Below are 17231 nucleotides of genomic sequence, written 5' to 3' on the forward strand. Positions count from 1 at the left end.
CCTTAGTGTTACAATTCCAAAAACAGATGTGCTGAAAAGCAACTAACCAGGACTGCACAGCCTTTTACTATAAGCAGTGAAGGCAAATCTATAGACTTCATTGCAAATTATAGACTCTTTTTTTGCCTCTGTACTTCCCAAGCTGCAACTGTGCCTTTTCCCAAAATCAGACTCATTTTACTGAGCTGTCTCAGGTCAATAAGTTTTACTAACTATCACTGTTTTATGAAAACCAGTAACGTCACATCACCAAAAAGGATATGGCAGTACTATGTCCTGTACCAGCCTCCTCCCACCCTCTGTATTTTACCAATAATCCACCATCATCCTTGACCTTACTCTGTAGCAGGTAGCTGTGTTGAAGTTAGACTAGCCTGGTGTGTAGAAGAGCCATGGTCCCAGAATCTAAAATAGAAGCATACTAGTTCACCTGCCTGTCCTCTGCATTGGCAGTGGATTATCAACCACTGGACCACCAGGGAGATCCTAGAATTCTGTACTAAATGAGTAAATACAGTATGTAATTTTATCTCATGCTATTATGGGGGAAAAAATAGGTGCAATGCAAAGCCTATTAGTAATAATACTACTGTGTTTTCTACAAATGAAACCAAACAGAGCTGAACTCTAGCAAGGATCAGTTCAGACCTTAGTTGACTTATTACCAACATCTATGAAATCAAGATGCTTCTTATAAAATGAAGATTCTCACAGTCTGTGGCCAGGCTACAGTTGTCATTGCATACTTATCCACGAACATCAAAAACACCAGTGTCCAGACTTGAAAAATAGGTGTCAGTTGCTGGCAATAAAATCCCCGAAGGAAGAGTGAAGCACTCTTTTAATCCCTCGGAACCAAATGTTTATGGGAAAGGGAGTGGGGGAAATGATAAATCACCATGTGCTTGGCAGTATTCTTGAAGTAGAAATCAAAAATAGTCAAGCCAAGAGTCCAGCCCCAAGAGCTTTCAGTACTTTCGGATTCTGTTAAGAAATGCCACATTGCCAGTGTCCTTGATGGTACAAAGGATGACATTGAGTGAATAGGCAGTGACAGGATTCTGAGTCAAGCAAGCATTCAGAGGCCTGGGACGCTGAATGTGGCGATGACTTAGGAATGTTAGAAATCAGTTTGTTTGGCCTGTATTCGTCCTTTCTGTGTCTGCAAGAGAATGATAGATATTTTAAAAATCTAAGTCTAAGGACAGCTTCATAAAGTAGAAAATAAAAATTGTACATAATAAGAAAGTATCATATCATAGTTTAGTTGGTAGCCTTTTTTCTTTCTGAGTGCTGTGTAATACAATGTTGCATCTTAGAATCAGAGGTTTTATACTTGGTACTGTTTGGTACTTATTGCAGGCCAACAGTCAGTGGTTTGTACTCTGCACTCTCACTGCTGAGGGCCCAGGTTCAATCCCTGGTTGAGGAACTAAGATCCCACAAGCTGTGTGGCTCAGCCAAAAAAAAGTAGTTCCTGAGAGTGGCAGGAAGTTCTACGTAGAAAGTGACATATCTGTTTCAGTGAAAAATATTACAGTGATTCCAGGTGTTTGGGGCCAGGGCCCAGCCCTGCTGACCTTGTCATCCATCAGAAAAAGGAAAGGAGGGGAAGGGAGGGCAGGGAAATATTTAATATAATTCTTGTTTCTCAAGATTGAAACTGATATGTGTTCTAGGACTCTCATAAAATTTTTTCTAGTAATATGAGTTGTGTGCTATCGCCCCCTTACTCTGTGTCAGGCACTGGCTAAGTGCTTATCATGCATTTTCCCTTTGGCTTCTAATAACAGTGATGTGAAAGATTTCCTGTTTTATAGAAAAAGAAACTGAAGTTAGGAAATATTAAATAACTCTTCCAGAGTCCTTCAGCAACTAACCGACAGAGCCAGGACTGGAATCCAGCTGACTCTTGACTGCTCTACTGGAATACCTTTATGGGTGATTCTAAATTGTCTTAAAATCACAGACAATTAAACAAATGCAAAGTGAAATAGGAAAAGGAAGATGGATTTAGAGGTTACATGGTAGTTGCAGACTTCTGGGCGTTCTCTGATTACACTAATGGTCAGCTCGGTCAGCCCTGCATTTTCCAGATTACTGGTAGGAGGTCAGAGCAAAGAGAAGTAAGAATCCATAGTTATGTGTTCTGACTTTCTCCTTCTGTAAATTCTGCCGATCAACTGTAAAACTAATGACGTCTCTGTCTTCCACCTTTACTCTCCAAGCATTCTGCCTTTACTTCTGTGTGCTGAAATAACCGTGGAGACACTACAGAGAATTTGAGGTGCAGAACCAGAACACGAATATCCTAAACCGAAATCCTCAGACATCAGGACTTCAAAGCTAAAAAGAATCTCAGAGATGAGAACACACCAAAACCATGTAGGAAGATTTTTCCAGATCTTTTGAGTGAGAATCTCAAGGGAGTGGGTACAAGAACTAGATTCTCTGCTGCTGCTAAGTCACTTCAGTCGTGTCCGACTCTGTGTGACCCCATAGATGGCAGCCCACCAGGCTCCCCTGTCCCTGGGATTTTCCAGGCAAGAACACTGGAGTGGGTTGCCATTTCCTTCTCCAATGCATGAAAGTGAAAAGTGAAAGTGAAGTTGCTTAGTCATGTCCGACTCTTCGCAACCCCATGGACTACATCCTACCAGGCTTCTCTGTCCATGGGATTTTCCAGGCAAGAGTACTGGAATGGGTTGCCATTGCCTTCTCCGACTAGATTCTCAGTGGTTCTCAAAATAGGCCTCCTGGACCAGCAGTGTCAGCATCACCTGCATCACTTGTTAGACATGTAAATTCTTGGGATCCCCCCGACACCTCTGGACCAGCCACTATGAGGATGGGCCCAGCGGTCTGTGCTGGACAGAGCCTTCCGTAGTTCCTGAAGCCTGATAAAGTCTGAGAACCCCTAAACTAGAGGAAAAATGTGGATAGATTCCTAAGCTTATTCCTCTTTCTTGGAAGTCCATCACAACTCTATTTCAAATTCAATAAAAAAATATTTTCATATTTTGTACTTGAAATCTCTTTTAGCATTTATAGTATTTCAAAGAACGAGAATCCTAGCCCCAAAATCTGAACGTATGCTGGCAGGGGAGGATGAAGGGAAGGGATAGTTAGGCAGTTTGGGATGGACATATACTTACATGTCCATATATACGGCTATATTTAAAATGGATAGCTAACAAGGTCCTACTGTAGAGAACAGGGAACTGTGCTCAATGTTATGTGGCAGCCTGGATGAGAGGGGAGTTTGAGGAAGAATGGATGCATGTATATGTATGGCTGAGTCCCTTGACTGTCCACCTGAAACTGTCACAGCATTGTTAATTGGCTATGCTCCAATATAAAACAAAAAAGTCTTTAAAAAAAATCTGAACCTATTCTACTCTCCTCCTTAGCAATGAACATTGACTAAACATTGACTAACAACACCTTTAGTTAAGGTATTTGTCAGTAGCATTGTCTGCATTAAATTGTAGGGTATTTGATGACAGGAACCACCTTGTTTCAATTACTTCTGGAATATATCCACTTTGGTAATCCACAAATAGATAAAGGATATCACTTAAACTATTCTAGAAAATTCATTGGCACATTTCCTTTGCTGAATAGGTATTTTGTTAATAGAGTTAAAAGAGTCACTTTTCCAGTTTATTAACTCGAGGAAAAAAAAAGTGACAAGTTGCTATAGCCAATAGGGAAAGAGGGAAGACACCTTTCTGGCTCCTGAATGTCTTTTATAAATTCAATCGCTGAAACATTTCTTCCCCTATTAATATTTTGATTTGATGTTTTGTCTGGGGAAGTGAAAATTTTGTTGAGGTCAGCATTTCCCAAATGGGGTTCCTGAAAGATGTCAGGTTGTTTCTCAAAGCAAAGGTTCTGTGGTAAATACATTTGGAGGATGGTGTGGGTTTTTTTGGTTTTTGTTTTTTTAATTAGGGCTTCCCTGGCAGTCCAGTGGTTAAGACTCCATGTTTGCAACTAAGGCGGTACAGGTTTGATTGATCCCCAGTTGGAGAACTAAGATCCCACAAGTCGCAAGGCCGAAAAAAATTAAATAGGTAGATTCCCTTCATGACTTCTTTAAGTTGTTAGTATGGTAATACATACTGTGAATCTCTAGGGGGTATGCATTTGCCAGATTTTTTAATAAAAATTGGGGAGGAACAAATCCATAAAGCATTGTTTCCAAGGACCTTCAGCATTGACACGGAAATATTTGTTATATAGAATTCTTCTTTATAATGGTAATTTATGCAGAGAAATTTTGCCTGTGCCTTCTTTTGATGATTACCTTAGTTTGCAAAATAATCCTACCAACTGAATTTTGAGGTCCTCAAACCACAGTGTAATCTATGGGTATATGCACTGTATTTTGGGGAGCATCTCTGCTGTAAGTAATTCTTTTCAGGTTTTATAAAAACACTGCTTCTGGAATATAATGTGTTTTAAGCAATTTAATAAATATAAAATGAGCATGACAAATATTCAAATTAAGATCTTTGTTAAAATTTTTTTTATTTTGATAAAAGAGCAATCCTGTTGACATTTTGACCTTGTGATAGTTATTTCAGTTATTAATGTTTTTTCAATGCATATTTATTGAATATAATGTTAAATAATGTTTTGCTCAATAATTAAGACATTTAAAAGAAATATTCACTTTCTATTGCTGCATAATAAACATTTTCTCAGAGGCTTCAAACAACACCCAGCTCATAGTTCTGTAACAACCCAACGTATCAGCTCATAGTTCTATAGATCCAAAGTCTAGCTAGGCACAGCTGAGTTCTCTGCTCAGGATTTCACAAAGCTGAAATCCAGGTATCAGCCAACATGAGCTCTTGTCTGGAGGCTCTGAGAATATTCCACTTTCAGACTCATTCAGGTCATTGGCAGAATCCAGTTTCTTGCGGTTGGATGACCAAGGTCCTTTTTTCTTGCCAGTTGTCAGTAGGGTGTTGCTCTGTGGACCCCAAGGCTCGTTTCAGGTCCACGTGGCCCCCTCCACCTTCAAGCCAGTAAGGACATATCCAGTCCTTCCTTGTGCTTTGAATCTCTGCCTCTTCTGCCTCTAGCCAGAAAAAACTCTCTGCTTTTTATGATTCGATAGGATTAAATCAGGCCCCACCAGGTAAGCTTCCTTTGTTAAAGGCAGCAGCTGTCATCTGACATAACTCATCATGGTGGTAACCCCACATTCATGGATTCCACCCACATTCATAGGGGAGAGGATCCCACAGGGATGAGAGTCACATGGAATCATCTTAGAATTCTACCTACATGAAGTATAAAGACACATTCCAGTTTCCCCAAAGCTTAACAATTAGCCAAAGCTAGATATACAAATATGAGCAGAATATAAACATTAAAATGACTGCTCCAATTAATGTCACAGCAGTTTATAGAAGTGTGACATCAGGACTTCCCTGGCGGTCCAGTGGTTAAGACTTCACTCTCCCAATGCAAGGAGCTCAGTTTCGATCCCTGGTCAGGGAAGATCCTACATGCCGTGTGGTGAGGTTAAAAAAAAAAAAATGACATCAGTGGAATCAACTGATTAGAAAAGTCACTTTGAGGGCTTCCCCCATGGCTCAGTGGTGAAGAATCCCCCTGCCAGTACAAGAGACATGAGTTCAATCCCTTATCTGGGAAGATCCCACATGCCTTGGAGCAGCTAAGCCCACGCAACACAACTACTGAGCCTGTGCTCTAGAGCCTGGGAGCCACAACTGCTGAGCCCATGTGCCACTACTACTGATGCCCCGGCACCCTAGAACCCGTGCTCCACAATAAAGGAAGCCACCATGATGAGAATCCTGTGTACTACTAGAGAGGAGACGCCACTCACCACAACTCGAGAAAGCCTGTAGGCAGCAATGAAGACCCAGCACAACCAAAAATGAAACTAAATAATAATTTTAAAAAATGAATAAATGAATAAAAAGTCACTTAGAGATTTGTTTGTTTTTTAAATTGTACTAGGCCCTCAGGGGTACTAAGAGCAACGGCTAACATTTATTGAGTTATGAGCCCAGGTTCTGTGCTGTTTACCTGTACTATATTATTCAGTCTTTACAAAAATCCTGTAAATTATTCCCATTTTACAGTTGAGGAAACAGAATTTAGAGAGGTGAACTCACTGGCCAGAGACACCAGGACCAGTGTCAAGCCAGTGGACCCCTCAGTATTCAGTGTAACAGATCTTTGTTAGCTGTGCCAGGTGCTTTGCTAGGTCCTTCTGAAACAAAGTGAAAGTGAAACTTGCTCATTCGTGTCTGACTCTTTGTGACCCCATGGACTATACAGTCCATGGAATTCTCCAGGCCAGAATACTGGAGAGGGTAGCCTTTCCCTTCTCCAGGGGATCTTCCCAACCCAGGATCGAACCCAGGTCTCCCACATTGCGGGCAGATTCTTTACCAGCTGAGCCGCAAGGGAAGCTCAGGAATACTGGAGTTGGGTAACCTATCCCTTCTCCAGCAGATCTTTGTGACCCAGGAAGCGAACCAGGGTCCCCTGCATTGCAGGCAAATTCTTTACCAACTAAGCTTCAGGGAAACCAAAAGTAAGATACGATCCCTGCCCTCAGGACTTCACAATACGAGGGAGCATAGAGGAAATAAATCATTGCCGTAGGGTAGGGAAGGGCTTCCCAGGTGGCTCAGTTAGTAAAGAATCCGCCTGCAATACAGGAGACCCCGGTTCGATTCCTGGGTTGAAAAGATCCCCTGGAGAAGGGAACAGCTACCCACTCCAGTATTCTGGCCTGGAGAATTTCATGGACTGAATAGTCTATCATGGACCAACTCGCAAAGAGTCGGACATGACTGAACGACTTTCACTTTGGATTTATCCCATATGTAGGGAATCCATTGACTCTTCTTCATTTTAAATTTTCCTTATTTATTATTATTTTTTAAATATTTATTTATTTGGCCATGCCAGGTCTTAGGTGCATTATGTGGAATCTGGTTCCCTGACCAGGGATCAAAACTGGGCCCCTGCATTGGGAGTGCTGAGTCTTAGCCATAGGACCACCAAGGAAGTCCCCACTGACTATTTTAAGCTGGAGAATAATATGGACAGAGTTATACTCCCAAAAAAGATAACTTTAACATTCAAGTGGAGGATGAGACGACCAAGAAGAGAGCAGGGGTACCAGCTATTCATAGAAGACCACATCACAGCCTAGATGAGTGATGTCAGGGGCCTGGGATGAGAGGCAGAGCAGACAGCGTGAAGGCACAATGGATGGAGGAGACCAGCTGACTGATGAGACCTAGAGCATGAACAAGAGGAGATTTTTGAATGACTTCTGGGTCTGATTCAGCTTGTTGGCATGATGTTACCACTGATTGCCATCAGGAGGGAGGGAAAATTCAGTATTGTCCAAATCAAGGTTGAATTGTCTGTATTATATCCACATATGGAGAGACATTCAAACACATGCGCAGACCTAGAGATGTGATAGACACATACGTGATGTACCCCTGGGGTAACTCCCTCAGCAGACGATTCTAGGGAGATGGGAGTAAAACCAGGAGGGAATAGTGAAAGAGGTCATCTGTAGAGGAAATGACAGATGCCTAGAGAGCCAACAGTTGGGGTAGCTAGAGAGAAAATGGAACCCAGATGAAGACAGTATCATATTTGGCCACGTGGTTTTCCAGTGGTGCACTCAGCACGGAGCAATGCGGGGACTGTGCCCGTGAGGGGAGCAGAGTGCCTTCCCAGAGCACGTTTACCTTGGTCACTTCCCTGTGGTCCTAATGCGCTTCCTCAGCCTCAGAAATCTGATTTATTTTGCTCAACTGTTGTTGTTGTTTAGTCGCTAAGTCATGTCCAACTCTTTGTGACCCCATGGACTGTAGCCCGCCAGGTTCCTCTGTCCATGGGATTGTCCAGGCAAGAATACTGGAGTGGGTTGCCATTCTCTTCTCCAGGGGTTCTTCCCCACCCAGGGACTGAACCTGCATATCTTACATCTCCTGCATTGGCAGGCTGATTCTTTACCACTGAGCCACCATGGAAGCTCAAATAAATACATTTTATTATTATTTTTAAAAAGTGGCTGCTGCTCAACAAGCAGGAGCAAACAGTGAACCTGGTTTAGAGACAGAGCGTGATCAGAGGTGCAAGCAAAGGGGACCTGGGGAGCCAGAAGCAGACAACATCCGCCCACTCAGCCCACCAGAATGCTCTCCTACATCCACGTGCAAAACCCAACGAGTTTGAGGTTTGACAAAAAACAACAAAATTCTGTAAAGCAATTATCTTTCAATTAAAAAATAAATTAATTTAAAAAAACACACACAATGATTCCAACACAGTGAACAGCCTGTCAGAGTCTGGCGCTCCCACCCTGGTTCACTGAGTACATTTAATGAAGAGTGAGCAACTTCCTTAGGAGTCCAACCTGTAGGCTTATCTAGACTCTTTTCCTTTCTCAGATCTCTTAGGAAGAAATGTTCCTGATGGAGGCAAGGAGTTTTGAAGATTAAGGAATAGAATTCTGAGGGAAACTCAGGATAGTGGGAAGGAGGGAAGGCTGTGGAGGAGAGCAGCTCTCTGCAGCAACAAGCATTTATTAAGCACTTACTGTATGCCTGTACGCCACTTAGGGCTTCCTAGATGGCACTAGTGCTAAAGAACCCTGGGTTGGGAAGATCCCCTGGAGGAGGAGATGGCAACTAACCCACGCCAGTGTTCTTGCCTGGAGAATCCCATGGACAAAGGAGCTTGGTGGGCTATAGTCCACAGGATCGCAAAGAGTCGGACACAACTGAAGCGACTTAGCACGTATGCCTGAGGTTGTGTGAGGAGCAGTAGAGGCTACAAAAGCTGTGTAATGAGGAGCCAGATTTTACTGTAAGAAATAACCAGAAGCAAGTAACATAGAAGGGTGTATGGCTGAGCTGCTAAGCCCGCGTGTAGAGAGCAGCAGTATTTAGGTTACAAACGAAGCAGTGGGCCTGTGGAAGCTGCAGCAAAGAAAACAGCGGGGTCAGGAGAGCAGAAAAAGCTTAGCTTGAAAGGAATAGGTAAACTGGAGCCAGTAAGTTTAGTAACAGCTTTCAGAAGGATTTATCCTTCCCACCCCCCCCCCACCCAGAGGTTTATTCTTTGCAAAACACTTTCATGTGTATTAATCTCATTTTAGCCCTAACACAATCCAGCAGGGGAGGCAAGGTGAGGATTCTAAAGGGGGAAAGAATTTGAGAGAGATTTATGATGTAGAAATGGCAGGATTTGATGACCAATTAATCTTCTGGTTGAGAGTGAGGGAAGAGCCACAATGACCCACACTCCCCGCTCACTCATTCACTCACAGAAGCATTCAGAAAACAAATCCTCCTTGGGGATTGGCGGTGCGCCCCGTCCAGACACTGGTGCTGGGTTTCCAGCTTCCTACTGGGGCTGCCACATAGATTCTGGTGCCTCAGCCTACACAGGAAGAGCGCCTGATGCCAGTTGTGAATTAAGGTTGCCTGTGGACACCTGGATTCAACTGACAAGTAGGCAATTTTGCAGAGAAGTTTGGCTTTTTTCAGGGAAGAGGCCTGGGATATGAAACCAATTTGAAATTATTAGCTATAGGTTATAGGTTAATAATTAGCTATAGGTTAATAATTATTATTGTAAGTGAGAGTTAAAACTGAGAGCAGATTAGATGACCGGAGAGACCTTGGTTAAGACACTTAACAACGATGAGCTTCAGTTTCTATGGGAGATGAGGAAGATCGTGTCTACCACGCAGTCTTATCATAGATCAAATGAACATGGAAACAGCAAAGCATTACATAAACTGAAAATATTATTGGGACTTCCTGGTGGTCCAGTGGTTAGGACTTGGCTCTCTCACTCTAAGAGGTCAATCCCTGGCTGGGGAGCTAAGATCCTGCAAGCCAAGAGGGGTGTGGCCAAAACCAAAAAGAAAGTATTATTACTGATATCTCATCACTCTAGCATCAGCATCTTCTCTAACAAATTCTTCAGAGAAGACCAGATTTTTGCACTAATATTCCTCTGTTATCTCATTATCATCACACACACACACACACACCCCACCCCAGGCAGAGGTCAAGAGCTAAATAAGAATATGTCTTGACATCCAGACTTTGAATAGAAACTAAGAATATTAGATTAATTCATAAGTGTATCTTAGGTATGAAAGGCATATCTGATCAGGAACCAAGAAGCAGGAAGATAATGCAAAGCAGAATGGTTGTGCTGCTGCTCAGCCTGATTTCTAAAAAACACAACTAATGAATCATTCATGGGCAAAAAATACTTTCAGATATTCTGACCATTGAAAAGTGAGGGGGAGGGGAAATTTAGAGAAATTTGAGAGGAAAATTCAAGTTCTGACCCCTGATTGTTAAAATGAAAGATCGGGGGAAAGCCAGGATCCCTTTAGAAAATATTCAGAGCAAAACTGGAGGAGACTAAAATTTAGGAGCACTGTTTTGATTGAGTACAAGGATGTAATAGGTGTCAAAGAGGTTCTTTTTTGTTGTTGTTAAGAAAAAATACCTTTTGGTCATTTGCAGCTCTGTGAGACTATGGATTAAAAACAACTTTCACAGATTTATCTTTATTTTTGTGGATGATGTTAGTATAACTAACTCCACGGGTTAGGAGCTGACTGGGAATAGGAAGGGGACACATTTAGATTCAATGTAAAATTTTTCATACTGTAGGATATGGGAACAGTGGCTCAGTGCCACATCCAATGAGTCATTGAGTTTTCTGGCTTGTGTTAGTTGATGTGTAGGTACAGCCACTGTGCCGATACCCCCATGTCTCAGAGGTTAGACAAGGGGAGAAAGATGGATCACCTTCTAGAAATTTGCTTAATCTATTCTTTGCAAAGCAAGGTGGGGTTGTTTCCTGAAATTTTAATTCTTAAGGCCTCAAAAATTCAAACTGCAACAGTAGTCTTCCTCAGTCCACAGTCATTGGTGTGAAGAGTCAGTTTGCATTTCTGCAATGACAGAAACTGAAGGAACCAGCTCCTTTTTCCCCTCTTTCAGTCATTCATCAAACATTTATTGAGGCCTCTGGATGTGCCAGACTTTGTGCTCATGACTAGGGACATGGCATAGATGAAGAAAAAGTCTTTGTTCCCAGGAATCTTCAGTCTAGTGGTGAAGACACCAGGGTCAGGGCCAGAGCACGCTTCCCACAGGTGGCGACATTGCACCTGAGTCTTCCAGGGTCAGCAGCAAGTGGCCAGTGGGGTTAAGAGTTGAGATTTCAGGCAAGGGAGAGAACTGCAAGAGAGAACTCAGCAGGCGCTAAGAGAAGTTCATGTTGTAGTGGGAAGTGGCACCCTTCTGAGCTCTGCTTGAGAGCCGCTGAGGCTCAGGACGGCCTTGCACATCCTGCTGAAGAATCTGGAGTTCTTCACATTCAGTGAATGTGACCAGAAGTCTCCTGAAGAACAGGAAGTAGGCAGGCATTCTAACCCCTCACCTTTGGAGAATGGCCTCTGTATACACGGAACTACCCCAAGAAATCAAACCAGTCAATCCTAAAGGAAATCAATGATGGATATTCATTGGAAAAACTGACACTGAAGCTCTAATACTTGGGCCACCTGATACGAAGAGCTGACTCATTTGAAAAGATCCTGATGCTGGGAAAGATTGAAGGCAGGAGGAGAAGGAGACGACAGAGGATGAGATGGTTGGATGGCATCACCGATTCGATGGATATGAGTTTGAGTAAACTCCAGGAGACAGTGAAGGACAGGGGAGCCTGACATGCTGCAGTCCATAGGGTCACAAAGAGATGGACACGACTGAGCGGCTGAACAACAACCATCCCGAGAGCAGGGATGGGTTTGCTTATCTGTGAGTCCCCATTGTCTTCCTGCAAACACTTCTGAGAGTCTTCTGAGTGAGCACCCAGAGAGCTAGGGCTGCAGGATAAAGACCTGGCCTCTGGCCTCAGGCCTCACCCCCACTGGGAGAGAGAAATACACCCCACACTGCACCCAGTGAGGGATACATTTGGCACCCAGAGAGGGTACACACAAATGCTGCCCGTTCAGTCCTTACAGGGGGGTGTGAAGGGGACAATTCCAGAGGGTTTCCTAAAGATGGGGAGACTTTGGAGAAGAGCAAGCTGGGGAAGCAGTTGAGTGTGGAGGGCGGCAGGGGGATGGCTGGAATGAGAGCGGATGGATGGGCGGCCCTTGGTGGCCCCACAGAAGATGTGCCTGTTGAGAGGCAGAATGGTCCCTGGGCGAGCCTGGAGGATGTGGCAGGAGGAAGAAGGGTAAAAAGAGACACGTTGACCAGGAGCAAAAAGGACTCATCCTCCTGCAAGATGGGAGGAAAGGAGTCAGGGTGGATGAGCCGGCAGGTTGGTAGAAAGAGGGGTGGGAACAGACAGGGTTTCACGAAAGGTTGGTTCGGTCAATCAGCTCCTAGTACCGTGTGTCCTGCAAAACACTTGGGTGGTTCTGGGAACGCAGCTGACCTGTCCTCGGGCAGTGCCGGCTTCCTCTCCCTCTAAAGCCCTCCACAATGAGCAGTGTGTGCTTTTCAGTCCAGAGGCCAGAGTGGAAGTCAGCAGACCTTGGGCTTTCCTGGTGGCTCAGCTGGTAAAGAATCCACCTGCCCATGCAGGAGACACGTGTTCAACCCCTGGTCCAGGAAGACCCCACAAGCCTCAGAGCAACTGAGTCTGAGAGCCACAACTATCAAGTTCTGCGCTCCAGAGCCCAGGAGCTGCAGCTACTGAAGCCCATGAGCCCTGGAGCCCGTGCTCTGCAACAGGAGAACTCACTGCAATGAGAAGCCTGTGCACCACAACTGGAGAGCCGCCCCTGCTCACCGCAACTAGAGAAAATCCTGGCAGCAATGATATCCAGCACAGCCAAAAAATAAATAAATAAATAATTTAAAAAAGGAAAGTCAGCAGATCTTCGAGGCTCTGCCTTTCAAAGGCCCCGCTTCAGCTCTTGGAGGCCCCAGACACCCCCACCTGGGAAGGCGCTGGGGAAGGGCCTGGCTCCATCTCCTTCTGATCTTTTCCTGATTCAGAGCTCTTTCTCCTTCTCTCCCTTTGGGACGGTTGGGTATTTCTATGGGGACTTTTCTTCTCTCCTCAAATCAGTCCCCTTGTCCTCAGATTACTGCCCAGAGTAGACGGGAGTGAGTGAAGAGGAAGATGGGATGGAAAAGCAGGATTGACTGTAAAATGACAGGGACTTCCCTGGTGGTCCAGTGGTTAGGACTCCACGCTTCCACTGCCCGGGGGGCACAGGTTCGATCCCTGGTTGGGGAACTAAGATCCTGCATGCCACATGATGTGTAGCCTTTTTTAAAAAAGCAAACAACCAAAACCAAAACAGACTATGAAATGATTGTGCTCACTGAAGGAATTACAGATGAAATGATGGCTTGAAAATAATCCAGTAAAATGGAGTGCAGATGAAAACAGGATCAGCTGTGTGTTAAAGCTGGACAGTGAGTACACTACGTTTTATTACACTCTCCTTGCTCCTTTTGCATGGTTGCAATTTTCCATAATAAAAAGTTGAGATATATTAAATATAGTAAAATACTTGGTACTTGGAAATATTGTGAATTTACAGGAATACTTCATTTTGCCAGTTCATGCAAATAAGCACATATTATTTACCAATGTAAAAAAAGAAATGCAGGAGCTCTCTTAAGAGAACATTGCTGGTTTGTATCTCTCCTTCCCTCTCTCACTTCAAGCTCTGGCCTTTGACTGTGTGTTAAGCTGGTATTTTCCCTCCTTGGTTTTAATCAGAATTCCTTCCTTCTGTCAGTGCATACTTGCAAAAGGGCATCTTCCTTTATCTCTGTTGTGTTTTGAAAGGCTTACTCTGATAGTAAGGAAGTTGCCTGTAAACCTAACCCAGACCTTCCCCTGGACTAAGCTCTTCTTTCCACCCAGGTCTGACTTTGATGTGACAGGGCTTGCTGGTTGTCATACTTGTTTTTAAATTACTCCCTTGGACATCTCTAAAATCCATTTTTTGTCCAGCTTTCTCTTAGGACTCTGATGTTTTTAAAAGGGAGTTCTCCAGCATGACAAGATGCTTCAATAGTAAGCACAAACCCGAGATAGAAGAGATTACTTTCAGCAGTGACTACAATGTGATTGGGAAACTCAAAGACAAGTAACTTTATGAGTCAAAAGATAAGGAGCCCCCTGGGAATGGCAGCAGATGTTTTGGGTGGAGCCCGTGTTCCGGCTGGGGGCGGAGTCATTCACATCCAGCCTCCAAAGCAGCCCCTCCAGGCCTTCAGCAACTCTGCATTTTCTTCAGGATAAAACCCAATTTCTTCAGTTCAGTTCAGTAGCTCAGTGGTGTCCGACTCTTTGCGACCCCATGGACTGCAGCACACCAGGCCTCCCCGTCTATCACCGACTCCTGGAGTTTACTCAAACTCACCTATCGAGTCGGTGATGCCATCTAACCATCTCATCCTCTACCGTCCCCTTCTCCTCCCACTTTCAATCTTTCCTAGCATCAGGGTCTTTTCAAATGAGTCAGTTCTTTTCAAATGAGTCAGGTGACCAAAGTATTGGAGTTTCAGCTTCAGCATCAGTCCTTGCAATGAATATTCAGGACTGATCTTCTTCAGGATGGACTGGTTGGATCTCCTTGCAGTCCAAGGGACTCTCAAGAGTCTTCTCCAACCCCATAGTTCAAAAGCATCAATTCTTCAGCGCTCAGGTTTCCTTATAGTCCAACTGTCACATCCATACATGACTACTGGAAAAACCATAGCTTTGACTAGATGGACCTTTGTTGGCAAAGTAATGTCTCTGCTTTTTAATATGCTGTCTAGGTTGGTCATAACTTTTCTTCTAAGAATCAAGCATCTTTTAATTTCATGGCTGCAGTCACCATCTGCAGTGATTTTGGAGCCCCCCAAAATAAAGTCTATCAGTGTTTTCATTGTTTCCCCATCTATTTGCCATGAAGGGATGGGACCAGATGCCATGATCTTAGTTTTCTGAATGTTGAGTTTTAAGCCAACTTTTGCACTCCTTTTTCACTTCCATCTGACCCACCTCTCAGCTCTTATCTCAAGGCTCCCTTACTGCCTCAGTCATTCAGATTTCTCCATTGGTGGCTCCCACAGCATCAGTCTCCAGAGCAGCTCAACTGTCATTTTCCCTCCTACAAGCTCCCTGGGCTCAGCTTCTTTAGCTTTGCAGTACCTATGTGTCATGCCTGGGGGGCTCCCCAAGAAAGCCTGAGTCATCCATCACCCTGCAGAATGGTAGCAGCTTGAGATGTTGACTAAGTCGTGTCCGACCCTTTGCTACCCCATGGACTGTATAGCCCACCAGGCTCCTCTGTCCATGGGATTCTTCAGGCAAGAATATTGCAGTGGGTTGCTATTTCTTTCTCCAGGGGATCTTCCGGACCCAGGGATTGAACCAGTATCTCTTGCATTGCAGGCAGATTCTTTACCACTGAGCCACCAGGCAGCTAATTAAGCAAACTCTTAGACTGGTTATAGAAAGGTTACTTTTCTAATTGTGGAGGAACAGTCTCCCTAACAGAGCACAGAATATAATAGTTATTTTTTTTATTTTATTTTGTTTATTCTTATTGTGTGCTCACTAGGAGTGCTTTAAAGAGGAAATGGCAACCCACTCCAGCATTCCTGCCTGGAAAACCCCATGGACAGAGGAGCCTGGCAGGCTACAGTCCATGGGGTCACAAGAGTCAGACAGGACTTAGCAACTGAGCACTAGGAACCAGCCCCTCTGCTAAACCTTTTCCTGTTTTATCTCACTTTTATCCTAAACCACTCCCTGTCTTTCACTAACCATCCCCCTCCCCTACATTCCATCAAATCAGTTAAGAGTGTGGACTCTGAATCCAGTCTGTCTGGATGTGAAGCCCTACACAGCCTCTTTTCAGCTTAGTTAGTGGAGAGATGATCTCTTGCGCCTTAGTCTCCACATCTGTAAAGTGGGTATCATAACAGTACCTGCTTCATGGAATTGTGAGGACTTAAAGAGTTACTGTGTGTGTGTTAGTTATTAATGTTATTACTTGAAGATACTCAAAATAGCCAGCTTTTTGTATGTTTTACATAATTTTCTATACCTTTTTTTTTTCCAGTTCATTTTTGGACTCTCAAGACATTCTGTATATTGGCTAACTTCTCTCCATCTATTGAAATCATAGGGTTACCATTCTCAGTTATATCTAATTGCCATTGTCAGCAGCCTTTTTCTAAGAAATCTGGCAAGGGAGATGGAGAGAGGACATATTCCTCTCTTTGCAGAAAGTAATCACAAAATCTGTCTATACCGATATTGAGAGAACACCTTAAAGGTTTAGTCCTAAAAGAAAAATTGTTGTTGTTGTTCAGTTTCTAAGTCATGTTTAACTCTTTGCAACCCCATGGACTGCAGCACGCCAGGCTCCCCTGTCCTTCACCATCTCCTGGAGCTTGCTCAAACTCATGTCCATTGAGTCGGTGATGCCATCCAACCATTTCATCCTCTGTTGCCCTCTTCTCCTCCTGCAGTCTCTCCCAGCATCAGGGTCTTTGCCAGTGAGTCGTCTCTTCCCATCAGGTGGCCAAGGTATTGGAGCTTCAGCTTCAGCATCAATCCTTCCAATGAATATTCAGGGTTGATTTCCTTTAGGATTGACTGGCTTGATGTCCTTGCTCATATACATTTATACCTGTATAACACTGTAATCTAGGTAAGTGGATTTTAAAATAAATTATAATACAATTCATATATTTATAATTTTAAAATCTACTTACCTAGATTATGATGATGGTTGCACAAAACTACAAATATACTCAAAATCATTGAATTGTACACTTTACACAAGTGTTTTTTTTGTTTGTTTGTTTTTGCTGCACTGCACAGCTTGCTGGCTCTTAGGGATCTTAGTTCCCCAAGCAGGGATCAAACCCTGAAAGCACCAAGTCCTAACCCCTGGAGCACCAGGGAATTCCCACTGTGTATATACATATATACAGTCTGTATAGTAAAGCTGTTCTACCACCTAAGTATCGATCTCAGTATCTATCTCAGTAAAGCTGTTCTACCACCTAAGATGTTCTATGTAAATAAAAAGTCTGGAGAAAGTACTGTTAGCAGTAGTTATTACAGAAGAAGAACTGAGATGGAGCGGGCCTCCAGGAGGACAACTTTGATTTTTTTAATCCTATGAGCTTTTGTAT

At 43.6% G+C, this 17231-nt stretch overlaps 1 protein-coding gene across 4 annotated transcripts in view; it reads left to right on the forward strand.

Moving 5' to 3' along the window:
• Positions 1–17231, forward strand: part of HMGB1 (high mobility group box 1) — a 130053-nt gene that overhangs the window by 78189 nt on the left and 34633 nt on the right. The window lies entirely within an intron of this gene.

This window comes from Giraffa tippelskirchi, chromosome 12 (assembly GCF_054371585.1).
Source record: "Giraffa tippelskirchi isolate mGirTip1 chromosome 12, T2T-mGirTip1v1.2.pri, whole genome shotgun sequence".
Lineage (NCBI taxonomy): Eukaryota > Metazoa > Chordata > Mammalia > Artiodactyla > Giraffidae > Giraffa > Giraffa tippelskirchi.